This window comes from Plectropomus leopardus, chromosome 4, assembly GCF_008729295.1.
Source record: "Plectropomus leopardus isolate mb chromosome 4, YSFRI_Pleo_2.0, whole genome shotgun sequence".
In the NCBI taxonomy this organism is placed as follows: Eukaryota; Metazoa; Chordata; class Actinopteri; order Perciformes; family Serranidae; genus Plectropomus; species Plectropomus leopardus.
This window is the reverse complement of record NC_056466.1, coordinates 37,311,058-37,335,405: the sequence shown is the minus strand read 5'-3', so window position 1 is coordinate 37,335,405 and position 24,348 is coordinate 37,311,058. Positions and strand designations below refer to the sequence as shown.

Here is a 24,348-nt window from a genome sequence, read left to right as displayed (position 1 = left end):
GCGAATCTTTACAAATATCAATGTTACATACAGTTACAACACTCAGCTTTTCCAGTGCCCCCCCACCTGTTGAACATGACTCATCAAAATCAGATGCCCGAACCGCCTCAACTGGCCCCTTTCAATGCAAATGAGCAGTGGGTCTACTCCAAGCTCCCTGAGCTGCTCACTCTTTCTCTAAGGCTGAGCCCAGACACCCTATGGAGAAACCTCATTTTGGCTGCTTGCATTTCTGATCTCATACTTTTTGCAAAGCTTATGACCATAGGGATGGGATGTAGATGGACCAGTAATTCAAAAGCTTTGCCTTTAGGCTCAGCTTCCTCTTAACCACAACATCTAGAATAGTGCCTATATTACTGCAGATGCTGTGCCAAATTGCCTTCCCATCTCACACTCCATTTTACCCTCACTCATGAACAAGACCCTTAGATACTTATATTCCTTCACTTGGAGCAACAGCTCTCTCCTAACCCAGAGGGAGCAATCCACCAATTCTGTCGGAGAACAATGACCTCAAACTTGAAGGTATGACTTTCATCCTGACTGCATCGCACTCAGTTGCAAACCACCCCAAGTGCATGCTAGAGGTGATGTTGTGATGAAGGTTTTGTAATGTGTTAAATTTTGTGTATGACCTCTGGCTACATTAAGAGTTTACTCTTCTACTATCTCAAAGTAACTGCCCTGTAACAAAAAAAAAGGTTTATTTATTTATTTTTTATGTACTGTATGCTACAGTTTTACCCTTAGTTGCACTTTCCAAATCTTACCGAGAACCAAATTCAATAATACTGGAATTTAACTTTATTTATTTACTTATATTTTCTTAGTAGGCTAGCACAGGCTCATTTGTTTCTTTCTGGACTTTCCACACGGCATCAAGACCATTAAGATATCCCATATGTGCTGGTGCTCAGTGGATCAAAATGTTAGTGTGTGTGTGTGTGTGGTGTGTGTGTGTGTGTGTGTGTGTGTGTGTGCGTGTGCGTGCCTATGTGTGCCTTTGTGTGCTGGTTGGTCAGTGAGGTGATGCTTAGGTCTGTCCTGGAAGTCTAAAGGAGATGCAGGTGGCACAGTCTGCCATCTGCTGCGCCACCGTATTAGGATTGTATCTCACCACCTGCTTGGTTTAGATCAAAACGCACACATCCACCCACACATACGCACAAATGGCTGCACACTGATGTACACAAACACACAGAAGCCTCAGGCGTAAGAGATGAAAATCCTCCTCATCAGTCTTACACTGAGACCCAGGCCTGGCGACAGTGACCATACATCTGACCACATGACCCTGATGATACAGATGCACTCCAGGGCCACACACATAGATGCACAAGCGCACACACACACGCACACAAATTGTTCTCATTTTTGCTTTCCCTCCCAGTATCTAAAGCGATGCTGTGGCTTCTATGTTTTGAATGTGTATATTTGAATATCTGCTTTGAAGAAACATTTCCCCTATCTCTAACCACCTCATTCTTGGCCTCCATACCACACAGACTGATAATAGACAGCATCAAATCCTGACATGTGGGTGCATGTTTGTGGGTGTATAGTTGTGTGCCACCACAATGTCACCGTATTAACCAGATCAGAAGTACAATGAATAAATAGGTCAACCAGAAACCCTTTAGTGCCAATTTAGAGACTGATGAAAGGGCGTAGGAAGGCATATATCATTATAAAGCCTATTAAATGGGCCAGCGTTTGTCCCAGAGGCTGGAGCAATGATGTTGTAAAAATGTTATCAGTGTGGTCATAATATGAGCTACACTGCTCATTATGCATGTGACAATAAGTAGTGGAGATGCTGACACATTTAGGTGTATTTTATGGTTGGTTCTATTATCAAAGAGCGTAGTTTGCCTTTAATGATCCCCTGTGGTGCTTTGCATTAGAAACATGTTTGTAGAGGAAAACGTCTCCTTCCCTTTTACAAAGTACAATATCTTGGAATAGTTTTCAATGCATTAATGTCCTCCATTGTTATGTGATGTAGATATATAAATTGACATTCTTGGATACCTTTAAAAACATTTAGCGCACTCCAAAAGCAGTTTCGTCAGGCTGTGTCCCAATTAACATTTTCTGTGTGCTTATTATCCTCTGATTATCTGTAAGTCCACCAAATCTATTGACCAACGACCCTATAGAGGAGGGGCTTGCAGTCAATAAGGGGCATACTGTATGGGAATAGTAATGAAGCAAGAGGAATCTTTTGTGAACAAATGGACCAGCGTTCATATGCTGCTTTTCTAGTCACTCAAAGCGCACACATATTCACACACTGGTGGCTGAGGCTACCATACAAGGTGTCACCTTCTACTAAGTTTTTATACATTCACATGCACTCACACACTGATGGAACAGCCATCGAGATAAACCTGGGGTTCAGTATCTTTCCCAGAGATACTTTGACATGTTAACTGGAAGAGCCGGGGATATAACTGCCAGTCTTGTGTTATTTCTTGTTTACCCTTTATATTCATATACCTAGTTTGGTCTTTGATAGAGATATTTGATTTCATCTATTTTTTTTAATTTTTTTTATTTTATTTTTATGATTATATGTTTTTCATTGCTTTTACTCCACTATCAAAATATTTTTGTTTAGTAAATATCAGTGATTTCTCTACCTTCTCAGTTAGCTATTCAAGTTTATTCCTTTGTTCATTCAGAGAATGCAAATCTGCAGTTTCCTTTCGCTCTGTGTTCCAACTCCAGAATCCTTATAGATTGTTTTATGTGTTCATTTTTTGTTTTTATTCCGTACAATATCATTGTATATGAGTGCAAGTCACTTTAAATATTTTACCACACTCCCACTTCCTCCGATATCTGCAAATGACTTCCAAAATATAAACACAGGAAGGAAGACCAGCAGTTATCTTCACCAACTTGTGCAATTTTTGGTAAGGAAGTAAGGTAATGTCAGGGTACCATATCAAATTTAAAGAATTTATGATATTTTAGAAAATAGCCTAAAACAACAAGACACACAGATGGAAGCTAAAATGGGAAAAGAAGAAGTTAGGATGTTAGTTAGGATGCCCCCTGTAGCCGGTGTGGACCGACATACCATAGCCTCTGCTAGCCGTCCCCCGGCAACCCCCGTGCAGCTGGGAGGCTGGGTGACTGTCCGAACGAAGCACAGTAAGCAGAAGCCCACGGTACACCTCCCACCCCCCCTTCACGTGTCAGGAAAGTACTCCCCGCTCAGCGACACACCCGCTGAGGACACAACCCTGGTCATTGGTAGCTCTGTTTTACGAAACGTGAAGTTTGAGACACCAGCGGCCATAGTCAAACGTTGAGTCAAATTTAAAGCTACTGGCTAAAGCTAAGCATAAATACAGGAACACTGTTATTCACGTCGGCGGCAATGACACCCGGTTATACCAATCGGAGGTCACTAAAATTAACATAGAGTCAGTGTGTGAGTACGCAAAGACGATGTCGGACACGGTAATCTTCTCTGGACCCCTCCCCAATGTGACCAGTGATGACATGTTTAGCCACATGTCATCGCTCAAACGCTGGTTGTCGAGGTGGTGTCCAGCAAATGATTTTGGCTTCGTTAATAATTGGCACTCCTTTTGGGGTAAACCTGGTCTTATCCTCTCTAGGAATCTGGCCGAGTTTATTAGAGGCCGAAAGCCATGACATCCCAGAGTTGGGACCATGGTTCAGAGTCACAGTCTTACACGCTTCTCTGAGCTTCCTATAGCACAGTCACACACCCATAATGTAAATGTTATAAAATCGGTGTCTGTCCCCCGACCACTTCATTTGTTTGAATCTAAAATAAATACAAAGGGGAGTTGTACAAGAAAATCTCATAAAAATTAGTACATCTCCTGTCAAAGAGCATCATAACAGGAGAATTAAATGCAGACTCTTAAACATTAGATCCCTATCAACCAAAGCTCTTTTAGTCACTGATTTAATATTGAATAACCATATTGATTTATTCTGCCTCACAGAGACCTGGCTTTGTCCTGATGAGTACGTTAGCCTGAATGAATCCACTCCTCCTGGTCATATAAATAGTTACGTTGCGCAGCACACTGGCCAAGGAGGGGGAGTCGCTGCTAATTTTGATTCAAGCTTAGCAATTCACCCTAAAGCTAAGCTAAACTGTAGTTCATTTTAAAGCCTTTTTCTTAGTCTTTCTCACCCATCCTGGAAAACTCTACAGCCAAATTTGTTGTAGTGTACCGCACCCCCGGCCGATACTCTGAATTTCTATCTGAATTCTCTGAGCTTATATCAAGTTTAGTGCTTAAATCAGACAAAATAATTATCGTAGGGGATTTTAACATTCACATGGATATTAATAATGAAAGCCTTAGTTCTGCTTTCTCCACGCTTTTGGATTCAATTGGCTTCAGCCAGTGTGTACATAAACCCATCCACCGGTACAATCACACCCTCAATCTAGTCCTTGCATACGGCATCGATATCGAATATTCATTAGTCTTCCCCGAGAATCCCACTCAGTCAGACCCTTATTTAATAACTTTCAATTTTTTATTACTCGACTACAAGCCTCTCAGCAAGAGATACTACTCTAGATGTCTATCTGATTCAGCAGTGGCTAAATTTAAGAAATTGATTCCTTCTGCATTGACCTCATGACCATGTCTTACAGTGACTGAGAATACTCTTACTAACTTAATTCATTCTCAAATTGTCTCGCTGATAGTGCTACTGGCTCACTGCGATGAGCTCTCGACTCTGTTGCACCTTTCAAGAAGAAAAAAATTAAACAAAGAAAATTAGCTCCATGGTTTAACCTCCAGCTCCACAAATCGAAACAAACTTTGCAGAAATTTGAAAGAAATCTGCATTCAGCCAACCTGGAAGAGTCCTGTTTAGTCTGGCTGAATAGTCTTAAAATGTATAAGAAGGCCCTCCGCCATGCCAGAGCAAACTATTACTTATCATTAATTGAGGAAAATTAAAACAATCCCAGGTTTCTATTCAACACTGTAGCAAGGCTGACTTGGCCCTAAGCATCCCAACTAAGTTACTTAAGGAAGCTTTACCTTTATTAGACAATTCTTCATTAGATATAATCAATGCGTCTTTATTAATGGCTATGTACCACAGTCCTTTAAAGTAGCTGTCATTAAACCTCTTCTAAAGAAGCCCACTCTCGATCCTGAGATTTCAACTAACTATAGACTGATATCTAATCTCCCCTTTATTTCGAAAATCCTTGAGAGAGAGGTTGCTCATCAACTCTGTGACTTTCTCCAAGATAAAAGTTTATTCGAGGACTTTCAGTCAGGCTTCAGAGTTCATCATTGTACAGAGATGGCACTAGCAAAAATTAATAACGACTTATTGATTGCTTCTGATACTGGTCTGGTCTCTGTTTTAATCCGAATAGATCTCAGTGCCGCATTTGACACCATTGACCATCAAATCTGACTGCACAGACTGAAACAGTTAATTGGCCTTAAAGGAACGGCACTAACCTGGTTTAAATCTTACTTATCAGACCATTCCCAGTTTGTTCATATCAGTGATCAATTCTCCACGCATACTAATGTCTGCTTCGGAGTGCCACAAGGTTCTGTACTTGGACCAATCCTTTTTTTATATATATGCTTCCTCTAGGCAACATTATTAGAAAACACTCACACACACATTGTTATGCTGACGATAAGCAAATATATCTTTTTATTAAAACCAGATGAAACTGATCAGCTATCTAGACTTCAAACATGTCTTAAGGATGTAAAAGCCTGGATGAGCCATAATTTCTTGATATTGAATCAAGACAAAACTGAAGTTATTGTTCTTGGCCCCAAACACCTCAGAAACTCCCTTTCTAACGATGTAATTTATCTAGATGGCATTACCTTGGCCTCTAGCACAACTGTAAGGAGGCTCGGAGTTGTATTTGATCAAGATTTATCTTTTGCCTCCCAAATAAAACAAACTTGAAGGACGGCTTTCTTTCACTTGCGTAACATTGCAAATATTAGACATATCCTGTCCCAAAAAGATGCTGAAAAATTAGTACATGCATTTGTCACCTCTAGGCTGGATTACTGTAACTCCCTATTATTCGGTTGCCCCAAAAAATCTCTTAGGTCTCTCCAACTGGTGCAGAACGCTGCTGCACGTGTTCGGGAACCAAGAAAAGGGATCATATTTCTCCTGTTTTAGCTTCTTTGCACTGGCTCCCTGTAAAATCCAGGATTGAATTTAAAATCCTCCTCCTCACTTACAAAGCTCTAAATGGTCAGGCTCCATCCTATCTGTCGCAGCTCATAGTTCCTTAACAACCCTCAAGATCACTGCACTCTGAAAATGCAGGGTTACTTGTGGTTCCCAAAGTTTCCAAAAGTAGGATAGGAACCAGAGCCTTCAGCTACCACGCTCCTCTCCTATGGAACCATCTTCCAGTTTCGGTCAGAGAGGCAGACACCATTTCCACTTTAAAGGGGTAGACTTAAGACCTTCCTCTTTGATAAAGCTCATAATTAGGGCTGGCTCAGGCTGCCTGGACCAGCCCATAGTTAGGCTGACATAGGTTTAATCTGCCAGGGGACTTTCTATGATATGCTCAGCTCCTTTTCCTTCTCTTACTCCCGCCATCAGAAAATCGTGCATGTCTGTTTACTGCATTACGCTTACTGCTTTGCTTAGTCTTGGATATGTGATAGCCGTTTGTTAGCTTAGCTTAGCCACAGTAGTTTAGTTTAGCCTTGCATCTGTGATAGCCATGTGGGACTGTCACTACCTGGGGCTTGTGATTACAGAGCCTGGGTCTGTTGAACTGCACTACACTAATCCTGTTGCCTCTCAGGAGCATTCCTGCTCCCTTGTTTCTTAGTTTTCCCGGATCCTGGCCGTAACCTTGGCTGTGTCTGACCGTGGTGATAGCTGTGCTGATGCTGTGACCCTGCCTTTGGTTGTGCTCGTGCTGTGGCTGCACTGAAACTGTACCCCCTGCTCACCCTGATCGTGGTCTTGGTCCTGGTTGCGCCGATGCTGTGATCATGCCTTTGGACACCTCCCTATCAATATACACATGAGACTCTTATCAACACCCACAATATCATCATAGAATGCATTTAATAATTTCACACCTATCGTTATTGTAATATGACGTGTCTGTTTTCATTATTGCTGTGGCTCTCTTCCCCTCTCCTCCCCTCTCTTTTTCTCTTTCCTTTTTGCCAATATTGTATTTGTTATTTACGACATCTATTACACGTCTGTCCGTCCTGGAAGAGGGATGCCTCATCATCTTCTGCCGCTCTTCCTGAGGTTTCTTTATTTATTTCCTCCGTTACAGGGGTTCTTTTTTGGGAGTTTTTCCTTGGGTGATGTGAGGGTCTAAGGGCAGAGGGATGTCGTACACTGTAAAGCCCTCTGAGGCAAACCATGTTTTGTGAAAATGGGCTCTATAAATAAAATTGACTTGACTTGGCTTGACTTGACTTGACTTGACTTGACTTGACTTGACACAAGCACAACCTCTCCTTACTGGAGCGAATACGCATGGAAAATACAATCACGTTATTTTTTTTAACACTAGTGCAAAAATCGAAATATGACATTAAAATGTTGGGGAGTGATGAATCTAATGGCTAATTCAGTTGTATCTTTTGGTTCTGCCCATTATTACAAATATTCTGGAACAATAAAAAGGAGGAAATCAATACTATGTTCAATGATGTAATGAATATGAAAAATATTTGTCAAGGATTCTGCGTATAACAGCATTGAAACAGATAAAAGGAAACTGGCTTCAAAAACACATCCCTTAATATATAAATGGAGAGAAATGGTTCAACAAATATATCAAATGGAAAACTTGACTTATAAATAAGGATAAACTTAAACTTGAAATTACTTGGAAAAAAAAAAGATGGTCTAAGTGGTCAATGTATTATAATATGGTTATATAGTAATGAACTGCAATGACTGAGATGTGGTTCTTCATGTTCGGGCTGACAGTCATTTAGGGTAGCGCTACATGAGCCCGACCTTGAATAAGACTGTATTTTTTTTTCTCTTTTCTCTTTCTCTCCTTTATCGTGTACAGTTTATTAAAGTGATTGTTTGGTCTGTATTAGCTTTCTATGCTTGATAGAAGAAGGACTTATGAATTTATGGAATACAGAAGGTGGCTTTATGCAGATGAAAGATGATTTGTGTGAAGTCAAAATAGTAATTTAAACCAACTGTAAACTGTGCAATTACTTATGTCAATTTATTGTCATAGAGACTATTATTAACTGACTGAGTGCCATTGACGTATATATATGTCATTCAAAAGCCAACGCTTGAGTGCCATTGACGTATATATACGTCAAAGTGTGTTTTTGGCGGCTGGTACAAAGGGGCGCTCTCACGCTCCCTGTGTGTAATTTTGGGGCAGCTGGGATTTGTAGTTGTAGTACAAAAGACGGTAGATCAGAGAGCAGAGTGATCTGTACGGAGGTGATTCGAAACTACAGCAAATGAAGCTACATCAATTCAATATCGGCAGAAATTGCCCCCCAAAAAACAGAGAGGGTCAAGTGACCAGTTTCGCCAGCAGACGCTGAAAGAAACTCTCATGGATCTAAAAGTATTATATTATTATAAAGTATTTTGACCCAGCCCGAGAATCATAACAGTCATAACAAGTGTCTAGACCAGATTTTGAACAGCAGATTTTAGAATGTATTTTTGGCCTAATAATCAATCAGATTTATTTATTTTATAAAGCACTTTTAAAACAACCAGAGTCGACCAAGGTGCTGTACAAAGACAATAAAAATAAAAATAATAAAAATAAAAAAGGACAATAAAATAATAGAACTAAAAACAGCATAAACAATAAAACATAATTAATAAATAGGCTAAAAGTGTATTGCCCGTCGTATCTATGCACATGTGAAGCAACAACCCTACGTGATGTTAAAAGCTAAAGAAAACAGATGGGTTTTAAGAAGGGTTTTAAAATCAGACAGTGAGGAGGCCTGTCTAATGTGCAGCGGCAGCTCATTCCAAAGTTTTGGAGCCGCAACAGAAAACGCTCGACCCCCTCTGAGCTTCAGCCTTGTCTTGGGCACCCTCAGGAGCAGCTGATCAGCTGACCTGAGAGACCGGCTGGGTGTATAGGGGTGCAGAAGCTCAGAGAGGTATGGTGGGGCAAGACCATTTAAAGATTTAAAAACAAATAAAAGAATCTTAAAATGAATTCTAAAATGGATGGGCAGCCAGTGAAGTGAAGCTAAAATCGGTGAAATGTGATCAAACTTTCTTGTGCCTGTTAAAAGACGTGCAGCGGCATTCTGCACCAAATGGAGACGAGCAATGGAGTACCCACTAACCCCTAAATACAGAGCATTGCAGTAATCCAGTCTATTAGTTACAAAGGCGTGGATCACTGTTTCAAAGTGCTGTCTGTGAACAAATGGTTTTATTTTAGCCAGCTGCCTTAACTGGAAGAAACTTGATTTCACTACAGCTTTGATCTGGCTGTCAAATTTAAGATCTGCGTCCACTATAATCCCCAGATCATTAACGATGGGTTTGGCGTATTGTGCCAAGGGACCTAGATCAATTGGGGGGGTCACAGAAGTGCCACCAAAGACAAACACTTCAGTTTTTCTCTCATTAAAACTCAGAAAGTTTAGAGCCATCCAGGCCTTGAGGTCATCCAGGCAATTTAAAAGAGGCTGAAGAGAGAATGAATCAGCCTTTTTGAGGGGGAAATAGATCTGACTGTCGTTAGCATAACAATGGAAAGCAACACCATGCTTTCTGAGGATGGAGCCAAGTGGGAGGAGGTATAAAGAAAATAACAGAGGGCCCAGGACCGAACCTTGTGGGACCCCACATGAGAGAGGAGCAGTGGAGGACACAGAGTCACCAAGACTAACACAGAATGTCCGATGGGACAGGTAGGACCTGAACCATTCCAGAGCCGTGCCACTGATTCCCACCCACTGCTCCAGACGAGCAATCAGTATGTCATGGTCCACTGTATCGAATGCTGCAGTTAGATCCAAGAGCACCAGGATAACGCAGTGACCAGAGTCAGTAGCTAAGAAAATGTCATTAAAAACTTTTAAAAGGGCCGACTCTGTGCTATGCAGACTTTTAAAACCAGATTGGAAGATCTCAAGAACATTATGTTCACTTAAAAAGTCCATGAGCTGAGAGTAGACGATCTTCTCTAAGATTTTGGTGAGGAAGGACAATTTAGAAATGGGCCTAAAATTACCCATTACAGCAGGATCCAGTCCAGGTTTTTTAATCAGGGGTTGCACAAAAGCGTGTTTAAAATTCACAGGGACCACTCCAGAGGACAGACTGCTGTTAATGATGCTGTGTAAATGTGGACCAACAGTGGGGAACACCTCCTTATATAAACGAGGAGGAACAGGGTCACTGGGTGAGCCTGAAGGCTTTAAATGATCCACAGTCTCCTGCACGATAGACAAAGACACAGGCTCAAATGAGTCAAAAACAGCAGAACAGGGGACCAACACTGAAGGGTCGTAATCAGGAGGTGAAATAAGTGCTCTGGTAGAAGTGACTTTAGCAATGAAGAAGTGCAGAAAGCTTTCACACACAGTAGGGGAAGAATCCATTCCCACCGTCTGTGGAGCATTCAGAGCAGAGTTTATCACCTTAAACAACACACGAGGTTTGTGACAGTTTGAGACAAAACGCCAACAATCCCTCAACATTTGAAAAGATACCTGCAGTTTATCTCTTTTCCACCTCCGCTCAGCTCTGCGACATTCCCGTCTGGCAGTGCGGGTTGTTTCATTCAACCAAGGCTCAGTTATCACTTTATGCTGCTTGCTCTTTAGCGGGGCCGCAGCATCAATGACAGTTTGACAGGTGCCAACAAACTTAGAGCAAAGAGCCTCTGTGTCATCGCACACAGGGTCGGGAGTGACGCAGCTCTGACTGAAAGCGGCTGAGAAGCGAGCAGCAGTGGAAGAGTTAATAACCCGCCGTGTGCGAGCAGCAGCGCGAGGTTTAACTGTGTTGGCGCATACAGTAGCTTCAAACAGTACAGGCATATGATCAGAGAAGAACGCTTCACAGATCTCCAGGTTAAAAACAGGCAGACCATATGATAAAACAAGATCAAGCGTGTGACCACGAACGTGTGTCGGGTCCAGTACAGACTGTACAAGATTAAAAGAATCAATTATGTTTAAGAAATCCCTGGCCAAGGGGGTTTCCGGACAACATACATGAATATTACAATCCCCGCCAATCAGAACCCGGTCATATCTCGGCATAATATCAGCCAAGAACCCAGAAAAGTCAGCTAGAAAGTCTTTGTTATATTTAGGAGGCCGGTAAACCAAACGCACACAGCACTATGTGAGAACTACCTAGCTCAAACAAACTTAATTCAAAGCTGGTGAAGGCGGATGATGGGGAAGTCAGTTTACATTTAAAATCGTTTTTAAAAATAGTCGCAATTCCTCCTCCTCGACCAGATGTCCGCGGAGAATTAAAATAGCAGCACTCATCAGGTAAAAGTTCTGTGAAGGCACTGGACTCACCAGCACGCAGCCAGGTCTCTGTGACAAAGAGGAAGTCCAGTTCTCGAGATGCGAAGAAATCCTTCAGGATGAATGTTTTATTCGCAAGCGATCTTGTGTTAACCAGGCCAAACCTGGCAGGAGCCGGCGGGTCTGGGCGAGCAGCTGACTGTGGGTCCCTAAGGAGAGGACGCAGGTTCCCAGGATCCACTCCGCGCCGTCGGGGGCAAGGAGGGCAGGAATCGCGGGGTAAAAACACATCATCCGAGCCGGCCACCGGGACCAAGCAGACGGCGATAGGATCCAGCCAGCGTCGAGAGACATAAAGGCGAGATTCCGCTCCACATCCGCCACGACCAGTGCGCAGCCACTCGGCCTTCAGCCTCACCAGGCACCCGCCCCGGTTCCTACGGCGGCGGCGGCGGCGTTTTCGCCAAGAGGATGGCGCTGACAGTGCGGCAAAGGTATGTCGGGATTTCCGTAAGAAAAGGAGGCAGAGATTTCTGTCCAAAACGTTGCAAGATGACAGGATCTTCAGCAAAGACTCTCAGATTTAGCAACGTTTGACGATCGTACACCAGTAAGGAGTCAACAACATGTGCAACAAGTGATACAAACAGCACAAATATACATAACATTCGGAGCGGCCGACGGTACGCCTCACACACTGGCGCCATCTTGCAACTAATTGACTAGTTGAAAGTCATAAGGCCATCATTTCTACAGATAAATTATTAGATTCATTAAAAGGATGATTAATTGACTTGTACAATTTCCTCCTTTTGGCAAAGATATACATACCTGAATGGAAGCATGTCTTGTTGCTCTCGTTCGATCAGTACAACATAAAATTAGAAAATTAAGATTAGATTACACTGAATAAACGACCCAAATTATTAGTAGACTGGACTGTGTGTAATCCCAGTGAGAAGTTCTCTCTAACAAAGCTATCAGTGAGTTTGTGCCGTGCAGAATTGGAAATGATGGTGAGGAACATTTTAATAGGTCTGGGTTAGAGACCAGCATGTCTACAGATGACTCATCACAGCAGTTGTTGGCCATGGCTGCTGTTGTCTTTGTCAATAAAGCTATGCAGATAAGACAGACTTCATCATTTTGGTTGTTTTTAACCCTCTACTGCACACATTATTATATTTTTATGGGAAAAATGTCTGTTTTTTGTTACTTAACATGAACTTAAATTAACATATTCTTTTTTTTTTTTTTAATAAATTTGATTTTAAATAAATAGATTTGATTTTTATTATTATTTTTCTCTGGAAAATGTTCACAAATTTATTTTTATAAACTCATGTGAATTCCATTTGACTAATTTTTGTTAAAAAATGTTTGTGTATACACAAGCATGACAATAACAAATTGTTCAACATTAAGGCTACAAAAATTGAACCGCATATCCTTATTGATAAAATACCTCAAAGCTAAAGAGATCCATTAGTTTGTATGTGGTCGTATGTTACTCCGTCTGCCTGCGTTCTGTCTCTGTCCCTCTGTCTGTCCCTCTGACTGTCTGTCTTTTACAAAGAGATTAGTAACTAAGGAATCTTCAGGTCACATAAGTTCAACAGCAGAGTGGAAAAAAAGAGTTGAATTCTGGGGGATTCAAAAGAAATTAGACCTCATCCAAGCACACAATTGGTTAAAACAATGCCCCGCCTTCTATAGAAAGGCAAATCAGTGTTAATATTAATTTTTAGATATTAGTTATTTGACAAAAAAGGGTATGTTGCCAGTATGGCAAGATGGTGCAGTAGACAGTAGCAATAGTATACCGGTCAACCATTTTGGCGCCACTGTCATCACTAAAGTACTTCAGTATTTTACTGACTGAGGGCTTTTATTCTACAGAAATACTTTTTTCATCATGTCTTAAACTTCCACACAGATATTTTAAAAGCATTTACCCAAAGCATGTCTTCTGAAAATAACATTATTGAGGTTTATGGGGCACACTGATATTTTGAGTGACAGGATTAACACAAGCTATTTTAGAAATATGCAGCCACAGCCGATGGCCATTAAGAAAGATAGAAACTGCGCTGATAATTTCAGCTGCCACAAGGCCTACTGCTCAATTTGACTACAAGGGTGACCTCAGATACTTCACATCACAGGTTCATCACCAGTTTGGGCAATGCTGGCTCAAGGATTTCATTAGTTATTGTCACTGCACACTGTGACATGGCACATCAAAACACTGTGTAAGGACTGTCTATGGGATTTATTTATTTATTAATTTTATTATCATTTTTTAATTTATGTTGAAGAGAATTGCTTATTCTCAGCTAGGCATCCACACTAATCCAGATGTGGACAGAAATCATTAAAGTATTGTACCTAAATACTGTGTACAAATGGACATTTTTCACCTCATCACAATAATTAAACAATAATCTCCAGCTGGTATCCAACTAGAAACTCTGTATTATAAAAACATAATATAAGGGAGTTTCAAAGTTTAAAATCACCTGTATATTGACTTGTTGTTGTTTTTTTTTCTTTGTTGGCCCCAAAACAAGAATGAAATGATTCAAACTACCATTTAGTCAATGTTTCATGCCTACAGTGTTGCATGATGGGAGGATAGTGGTAGAACTCAAGCTTTAAATCTTTTTTCCAATCCAGAAAAGCACAATGACCTTTGATCAATATTAAACCACAATGGGGCAACTGGGCTTTAAATATCGAGCGTGTGTTTGCCTTTGGGCTCTGTGCAGTCTGCTCAGTGCTTAGACTGAAGAGGCTTGAATTGTGATGTGTCGGTCTATAGTATGTTCAGCTGGTTTTCCAACTGTGGTAACCCGAGACTAACCCTTTGTTGCTATGCGAAGTTTGAAGAACAGCTTAGCTAAAGAGGCACCTTACCTGTTGACTACAGCTCTTTATAGGAACCTATCCCACCATTATGTCTAAAACCAAGGTTCCTACAAATTTTCATGTGCAAATGAAAAAAAAAAAAAATCATAAATGCGGACTATCATAACTCAAGGACCCACAATACATTTTCCATGGCCATTCATTGTATATTGTGTATAAAACAAACTCACTGAGGCAAAAAATTCTTGACAAATCACTGAAATATCACCTTCAAAATGTGTTATGGCTAATGTGTAAGCTGAGAGCTGCTTATGTACACAGTCAGCATACACAGGGCAACATCTGCATTTAGATTTTTGCCTGTGTACACCTGATGAATCTGAGTCCTTTCAGGCCAATTTTGTAATTTATAAATTCCTGAAGAAAATATCTGTGTCTTTAGGTGGTGGATTTACATTGTCTTGGGATGGGATCACTGCTGCCAAAATACAGCCATCTACAGCTTGAAATGACTGTGGGCCAGCTGTGTAAATTCATGTAGCAGTGCCCCCCTTCCTACTTACTACCCCCTACATCCAACCCCCTTGCACAGACTACATCCATCCTGGAACACGGCCTGTGGTAGCTCCAGCGACAGTAGGTGCCACCAGGTCACATTATCCACCGACTCACAGTTAAAAAAGAGAATTACACAGAGTTTGTGGACCAATCAAAAAAGCTGTGTAGAGTTGAGTGGAACCACAGTCAGTGATAATTTTTCACAAGTTCCTTATTATGAGCGATGTCTTTACATTTAACCTGCTCATTTCATTCATTGTTGATATAAAAATATTGACTAGTGTGGCATTAAGTCAAGTCATATTTAAACTTTTGTTACTGCTTTACATACATAAGGTCAGTGTTTAGGACAGTACTGCGGACAGTAGGACAGTGTATGAAGGATTGAGTCAAACCTGGCCTTTTTCAGTAATGAAGTCATCCACTGCAACAGTGTGGCTCCCTAATGAGTGTTTCATAGTTTTGGAGCAAGTCAAGTGAAGGATAAGATGCACAGGAAAAGATCTATCAGGGTCAGTATTGTTAGTGGGATAAGTTGATTTGTTCTTCTTGTGGGATTTGTGGACAATAACAATAATCTCAAATATTACTAATACAGAGATGCCTGGTGGCTCAGTGGATAGAGCAGGCGCCCCATGTATGGAGGCAATGTCCTTGCGCAGGGGATGCGGGTTGGTCTCCAGCTCATGGCCCGTTGCTGCATGTCATCCCCTCTCTCTCCCCCTTTCACGCTGTCACTCTGTCTTATCCAATAAAGGCAAAAGTGCCAAAAAAAATATCTTAAAAAATAGATATTACTAATACTGTTTGTGTACATGCAGGATACAGCTACAGATTGTACATTTGTTTATAGGTACTGCTGACCTCTCTGTGGCTTTTTTATAAGTTGTTTCAAGTTACAACATTTCAAGAAATTATTTCACAATCTGCAGACCCTGTGAATCAGTGATACATATGTATTAATTCAACAACATGAGCCTCAAAAGTGATTACAGTGTATTTAGACTTCAAAGGAGGGTCCTTCAATTAAAGTAGTTCACAAATTGTTCAATGTAGGCAGTGAATGTCAAAGGCAAACTGTGCTCATTTTGACACGAGGAGACTCCAAAGCCACAAGGCTAACTTTGCATGTTTTTTATTTATAAGCCGCACTGTATCTGATCAGTCATCATCAGCAAGGTTTTCTTCCAACACACACACACACACACCCCAGACACATACACACTCAGGCACACAGAGACAGGAGAAGTTGCTTCATGGTGCGGCAGTGGCCTCCTGCCCGCTCGGTTAGAACTGATGTCAGAGTGGAGCCCTCTCACCGACCTTTGCCTTAAATGATGGAAGCCACTGAACAAGTGGACCCGAAAATGATTTCTTCTTAGCAGCCAGGCACACAGTCAGAAGTACAGTTGGAGACAGCCACAAACACAAGTGTGTTTTTGTACCACATACACACACACTCACAGACAGCTGAGGATTTCACTACTCCTGATGCAGTGACAGCATCCTGACAGCTGTAGTGATAAGAATTCCCGAAAAACTATTGTAGACTAATCCAATCTGATTGGTCAACAAGATATTAAGAATGTGTTCAAGTCTGCAGGAGCCTTCCTCATATCAAGGAGCATTTCAAAGAAGTTTCACAATGAATGAATAATCTTTATTTGTCATACACACAGTACAATGACATTTACTAAGGCTTCCCTTGTCACAAGTTAAAGATAAAAAATAATAATATACATAACTAGCAGCACCAACAAGATGAATAAAAACAACATGTGGAAGAGCAGCAATTATAAAATGTAACAGCTTTTAACAACTCATAGAGGCTCTCTGAATCTTAGGTGTATACACAGGTGCTTATTGTTGTCTAAGGGGGGAAGTAATGGAGGCCCAACTCTGGGGTAAAAACTGTTTTTTAGTCTATTAGTTCTTATTTTCATTGATCTGAGCTATTTTCTGGATGGCGGTGGTTCAAACAAGGAGTGACCAGGGTGAGTGCAGTCTCTGCTGATGCTGTGCACCTAACCTCTCATGGTGGCATAGATGGAGTCTAGCTGTGGGAGAACAATGCGCTGTGCTGCCCTTACCACCCGGTGTAGGTCCCGTCTGTCATCAGCCATGCAGCTAGCATATCACACTTTAGCACAGTTAGTTAGTTCATCTGTACTCTGTAGAAGTTCAGTAGAGGAGGCGTGCTTCATTTTCCTGAGGAAAAAGAGCCTGTGTTGAGACTTTTTCATCGGTTGGGAGGTGCTGGTGGTCCATGTCAGCTGCCGAGACAAATTTACTTCAAGAAACTTCAGGTTTTTCACCATATCCACTTTCTCTGTAGCATGGAAGGTGTTGCCTGTCCTTTGGCCTCCTAAAGTCAATGACCTGATTTGTTTTTGAGGTGTTAACAACCAGGTCATTGTCATTGCACCACTTGGTGCACCACTGGCCCACCTACAACTTGGAGGCAACTTCATCGTTGTTGGAAATCAATTGCAGTTTTATGTAAAAAGTGTGTAGAGTATCAGGCTTAGCACACAGCCCTGTGGGGTCCCTTGGTGTAGGGTGAGGGTGGAGGAAGTTTGCTTGCTGACTCTAACAGCAAGCTATCCTCTGGTATCCTCCATCAGCTGTGCCTCTGACATGGTGGCTACTAGCATGAAAATGCAGGTAAAGTTTGCAGATATAGTAATTAAACCTGTATATGGTCAAAAAATAGCAGATATCTCAGTTGTAACAAGACTGAGCAAGCTAAGCATTTCTGCGTTTATATCTGCAGTATTTATTTAGTTTGAGATTGGATTTCTAGAGAGTTGGCCAGCAGAAAACAGGGATTAGAAAACATGTCTGCAGGTCGTTACCAAGGTTCGACCTACTTGCTGGAGTAGTAAACTTGGTTTCATCACATATAGGATTCTACTGACGTGAGTGATTGTTTTCCAGTTATTAGGTTTAGGTTTAGTTTATTTAAAAGGGGACAGTGGAAATAAATAAATTCACAAAGTATAAAAATGGGAGAATTAGCCAAGAGGCTATTTTTCATCCATAGTCTCTTGGCTGAGGTGTTACACAAAGCTTCCAAAAAAACCCAAAAAAACAAGTGAAAGAACACAAACAAAAGGGCATACATTTTAAAAGACTCCTTTAAACACAACTGCAAGAAAAGACTCCATGTTTATGTGGAAACAGGGATCACACTCCCAAAAAATGTTTAAATTCTGAGAGCTAATTGCCCCAAAACATGAGTACATTTTGATTATACATTTTTATTTTGTTAGTAATAGTTATATAATTGCAATATTACACTTGAGGGTGAGCTTTAAAATCATTTGAGCACTTCAGTGATGCTTGTGCATAACCATATCACTGTTGTGCTTAAATGACATTAAAGCACACCCTCTGTGTAATATTGCATAATTTTGTGTCACCGCCGTGAAATGCAGTGCATTCCATGGGGACCACATTTGCTATCTTAGGACGATGAGTGTGGACCTCACTATGCGGTTTGAGGTTATTCTCTCAGTCTGTTAAGTTTCATTGAAATGTAAACTTGTGCAATTGCAGCACCAGCACAGCCTGTAAAGACAGTCTCATGGTCCAATTTAAAGTGTTCCTCAGCCTCTTTGCATATTACTTTGTGGTGATTAAGTTCACTTCTCGCTTCTCTATGCACTGTTAAGTGTTATTCATGGAATGCAGAAAATCTTGAACTCAGGTAAAGGGAGTTGAGGCTGTATAAGAGACTCTATATCCATTCCTTTAGCCCTCCCTAATAGTCCCTTTACACGCAGTGTGCACTGAACTTTTCAATTCCTACTAATTAGTCACCCTGTCTCCAGTCTTAAGCTATCAGCCATCATTTGCTGCAGCCACCCTGGCTGACTGCTGAAGTGCTTTTTTTTAACTGTGGTGAAATATCAGTGGGGAACTCTATTGATCTAAAAAGTTCACAAAGCCAACTTCAGTTATTTTAACGAGTTGACAATCTTATAAAGTGTTGTTTCATTTATGAGGAATGATGCGTTGTGGTCTCACATTGTTACCTCTTTTTTTTTTTTTCTTAGACACGGCTGATGTGGATGGATGTAAACAGATCAACAGTGTCTGAAAAATAAGTATGGGTAGATCAGATCAAATATCAGTGTTTATAAGCCAACCAGTGCTACCTTCAAACGGACAGTGTTTATTTTCTAGGAGAGTGCCCTGAGGGAAAACCCTACCTACAAACCTAACAACTACACAAAAGCTTCTCTATCTCATGAAAAGTAAATGAGACTCTGAGATTACTGATTTCTGAGCTGTTACACAACAGTCACACAACCCCAGGAGAAATGACGAGAAAAAGCACACTTCAATCAAAGACAAGTAACTTGGTAAAGAGAAGAGTACAGAAGCCCTCAAGGGCAAGTGAAAAAAAATCAGGTTTTTTTTTTCTCGCACAAATTTCTAGTTTTTCTTGCAAAAAAATGATTTTTCACGCTATTTCACACATGAAAAAACATTTTTTTTAACTTGAAAATGGATCACCAGAAACATTTTTTTTTCTCACTTGCCCCTCTGGGCTTCTGTAGAAGAGAGAAGCAAAGAGGGAAAAAATAAAAGAAATCCTTGGCAAACTGGAATGTACACAATTTGTTGCAAGTTGTCTCATATCGCCGCTATGATAGTGGACTCCCACGTCTACATATTACGCTCTGGGTATCACTCAGTGTCTGCTCTTTATGATACGGGATGCTGCTACCATGATGTCAACACACGCACATGGTGGGATGGCGCTGTATGTTGTTATGTTTGGGCAACACAAGGACATGGCAAGCAATGCACAAATGTCACTGAACACATGCTGGCACAGATGGTTAGGATTAGGCAAAAGAGGCACATGGTAAGATGTAGGAAAAAAACAACACATTCAGACAGGAAAGGAACACCAGACTCCTGTGTGATAGTCCAGAATTTATTGGACCCATCCATTGCCCCTCCTGCCCCTCCTGCCCTCCCTATAGCCACCCTCGTGCTCCTTATTACATCATTACTGGCAACATTGAACTTGACGCTGTACTGCTGGATATCTTGTGGATGCAACAAGTAGCTGTGCACTCAACTGATGCTGATCATCCACATATAATGGCACCGCGGCAGGTGCTGTCCAGTAGCACATAATAACACCACAACCGGTTCTGTCCGACTGTGTTTATAGCAGATAAAATTCAGTGGTGTATCATACAGCTGTGAAAGGTGGCTTTTGCCATTGGAATCTTAAGCTGAAATCACTGAGAGCGGAGCTATTTGAGAACTGAGTGGATATGATTGAAAGATCCAGAACAGTTACTCGATGGTGAGACTGTTTTGCTAATGCTGTTCTCCAGGTCAAATAGTTTCTACAGACTAACTAGCATTAGCTAACCAGTAATCGAAAACACTGTCCTTCAGTGGTGAAAGGCAAGTAAATTTACAAAATGTACTTTACTAAATGCACTGTCTATCACAAAGGCAAACTTGTAATATTATGATGATATATGTTGTCACACTTGTTAGTCAATTACCCTAATTTCTGGATCTTATTAGTATAAGCAGGGGAAGAAAAAAAACAAAAACAAACCCACAACAGGAGCTGATGAGGAGCTGAATTTAATATTTTTGAGAACACACAAAAGCTCTTACCAATGTTAAAAGAATCATAGATGCCATATGCTTCGGAAAAAAAATGCCTTGTAGCGTTGAGAGAAGTTTCCTTTCCTGGTGAAGACTGAGCTATTTGCTTATATAAGTGGAGCAGGAGTGAAATGACTATCATCAGTACACCTCCTCAGCAGCTCTGATGCAAACATGGCGACTGGGTTGAAAAGGTTCACATCATACTTTGCTCTGTCTCTCTGTGTAATGAAACTCTTTATTGGAAAAGGCAACAACACATTAGTCAGACACAGAGAGTACAGGACAGAGTGGATGTGTTGTTTTGGTGGTGTTTTGAAATGCTAGGAGCCAACAAGCCCAGTGCTGCTGTTACTCGTACAGCAAAAATCAATCACATTCATGCTTAGATTGAGTGAAATGATACAACATCCCAAAAATAAGTGCACTGCGGGCAAAGTAAAGCTTTTACACATTATACAGTTATTTATGACATTTTAACAACAAACTACCTGCTTGAATGCCCACAAAATGGATAAGTAATAGATGTATTTACTGTACGTGATTACTGTTGGCTGTGGAAGAAAGCCTTCCAAATTGCTTGAAATGTTGCTTCTTTTTCTACCTTTCAGCCTTCCTCAATCACTAATCATAGCTGTTGCAGTCTGCAAAATGTCACAGATTTCACAGACTGGCCCCCTGCTCCAGGGCTCCCAGGGCTCCTTGTCCACTGAGCATCTTGTTGCAAAGTGAGAGCTCATTAAATGAAGTCATGATAGGATAAGGAGGAAGCTGAGTGAGCTGCTGCAACCGCATTGTATCATTTCTTCAGTTTGCCTACATCATTTTATATTAAAGATGGCGACAATTTTTAAATTTTTTCTCCTTCTTTGTTTACAGGTGATTTCATGACAAATGCTGGTATCCAAGAATCACATTAAGTAGGATTTCAGTTTACATATATCCTTCTCCCCCCATCTCTTACTTTCTCTCTCATGTTCTCTCTCTCTCTCTCTCTCTCTCTCTTCTGTCACACACACACACACACACACACACACACACACACACACACACACCTAAAAAGCTCTTAGCTGAATTGATTGGCACTAAATGGCTCATACTTGAAATCAACCTAAATTACTGACTGGCTAATGCGCTTGAAACAACTTACTTAACTCATCCTCTCAGGCAACACATGCACACTTGAACACACATAAATCCACTTGAATACATCCCTTTGCTCATTCATGGCAGCACTTACATGTCCATGTAGACACATGCACCTGCAAATGTCTCTGCCTCTCTCCTTTGATTCCAACAGGCCCTTCTGTGTACACTGAAGAATGTCAATGCTGTCTTTTATCCTGCTGGCCCACCTCCATTTATTAAGTCATCAACTTAATCACATGACTGAAGCAGCACTGAACGCAGCCGCCACTCTCCTGCCAAGCCCTCACATTCAGTGGATCTAAAATTTACATATTTACATAAACTTCTATATTTCAATAGCTTGGCTCTTATTTTCAAAGTTTTAGTCATCAATCCAACGGGTCCTGATAACATTTCGATCATCAATTTGTTTGCTGAGATCTGAGTTTTTGGCAACTTTGCCAAAATATTTCTATTATCCACAAGGGCAAGTAAGGTGGCCAGATGATCGCACAAAATCTGTTAATAAAAAAGGGACCAGAGGGTGTGCTCCAGTTATCGCGGTATCTACTCCAGGGTGCTGCAAAGGAGGCTCCGGCCGATTGTCGAACCTTGGATTCAGGACGGTTCCTTCTGGGCCGTGGATTAGCTCTTCACCCTAGCGAGGCTGCTGGAGGGGTTGTGGGAGTTTGCTCATCCAGTCTACATGTGCTTTGTGGATTTGGAGAAGTCCTACGACCGTGTCTCTCTGGAATCCTGTGGGGGGTACTGCGGGAGTATGGGGTACTGGGGTCGCTTCTGCAAGCCATTCAGTTCCTGTATAACCAAAGTGAGAGCTGTGCTCGGTGTGAAGTCAAACACTTTCCCAGTTGGTGTCGGCCTCTGCCAGGGTTGTCCCTTGTCTTGGATCCTGTTTGTGATTTTCACGGACAGCATCTCAAGGTGCAGCCGGGAGGAGGAAGGGGTATAATTTGGGGACATCAGAATCTCTGCTTTGTCTCTGCTTTTTGCAGATGATGTGGTTCTGTTGGCTTCATCACACTGTGACCTCCAGCCTGCACTGGGGCAGTTTGCAACTGAGTGTGAAGCAGTTGGGATGTGAGTCAGCACCTCCAAATCTGAGGCCTTGGTTCTCTGCCAGAAAACAGTGGACTGTTTCTTCTGGGTGGGGAGTGAATTGCTGCCCCAAGCTAAGGAGTTTAAGTATCTTGGGGTCTTGTTCACGAGTGCGGGTAGAATGGAGCATGAGATGGACAGACGGTTTGGTGTGGCATCCACAGTGATGTGGGAGTTGCATAGGACTGTTGTGGTGACGAAGGAGCTGAGCTGGAAGGCGAATGTTCCAGTCCTCACCCTTGGTCATGAGCTCTGGGTAGTGAACAAAAGAATGAGATACAAGGGGTTGAAATGAGTTTCTTCCAGAGGGTGGCTGGGCTCAGCCTTAGAGATAGGGTGAGGAACTCAAACATTCTGGAGGAGCTTGGAGTAGAGCCACTGCTCCTTTGCGTAGAAAGGGGCCAGTTGAGGTGGTTCGGGCATCTGATCAGAATGCCTCCTGGGCGCCTCCCACTGGAGGTGTTCAGGGCGAGTCCTACTGGTAGGAGGCCCTGGGGCAGTCCCAGAACACGCTGGAGGGATTACATATCTCGTATGGCCTAGGAACGCCTTGGGGTCCCCCAGGAAAAGAAAGCGTTGCTGGCAAGAGGGACAAGTGGAGTGCACTGCTTAGCCTGTTGCCCCCACAACCCGGCCTTGGATAAGCGGACAAAAATGAACGGATGGATGGATCTCACATCTTGAACACGTGTCCTTGTTCCGATACATATACCTCAATAAATATTAAATATGACAACTAACTTCATTATCTGATAACTTCTGATAAAATAATCTATAAAGGGCAAGTACATTTCTGACCCACTTGACTGACATGGCAAGTACCCCAAAAAGAAAAAAAGCTAAACACTGTCATTTGTCACTGACCATAATGGCCATGAAGTGATCCATCTCCTGTGCACCTGCACCTAACAGGCATTGTAGACAGCATACCATTGTGTGACATCAAGCCCATTCTCACTCTGAACCTATAAAATTTGTCCGCTCTGTCAGTCCTTTCGGCATAGATGAGCGTGACGCCACCTTCCACGTCCATCCGCATGAAACACTGAAGGACAGCATCAGGTAATAATGCTGCCAGTAACAACATTAATATAAGGCATGGGGCAGGTGGGTAGCAGGTGGGTAGTCTGTTGTTAGTAGCCACTAACAACAGACTTTAGTGTGGGAGTTCGGAATTTGCTTGCCATGTGGATGAGTTGTTATTTTTTTGTTTTTTTCTACACCTTATCATATCATGCCTCTTTAGCCCAAACCTAACCATCTATGATGTTGCCTAACCCTAACCATCATTGAGGTCCATGCTGGTTGCCATGTGCTGTTGTGTAAATGTAACCAATTTTAAGGATATAAAAGTGAATTACAGCGTAATAACAACTTGGACTGATCATAAGACCTGGACCAGAATCAGAAGACACTAAATTCGGGAGGAGCCACTGTACTGAGCAACAATAGTGAGGCAGACGCAGGAGTAACAGTCGAGTAGCCACTCTTATAATTTGTTACAGTGAATAAAGTAAACTGTTTGGTT

General features: G+C 41.7%; 1 pseudogene; it reads left to right on the top strand.

Annotated features, from left to right (window-relative positions):
- The first annotated feature begins 3,056 nt into the window (after window positions 1-3,056).
- Window positions 3,057-3,672, top strand: LOC121942017 (annotated as a pseudogene).
- Window positions 3,673-24,348: the final 20,676 nt, after the last annotated feature.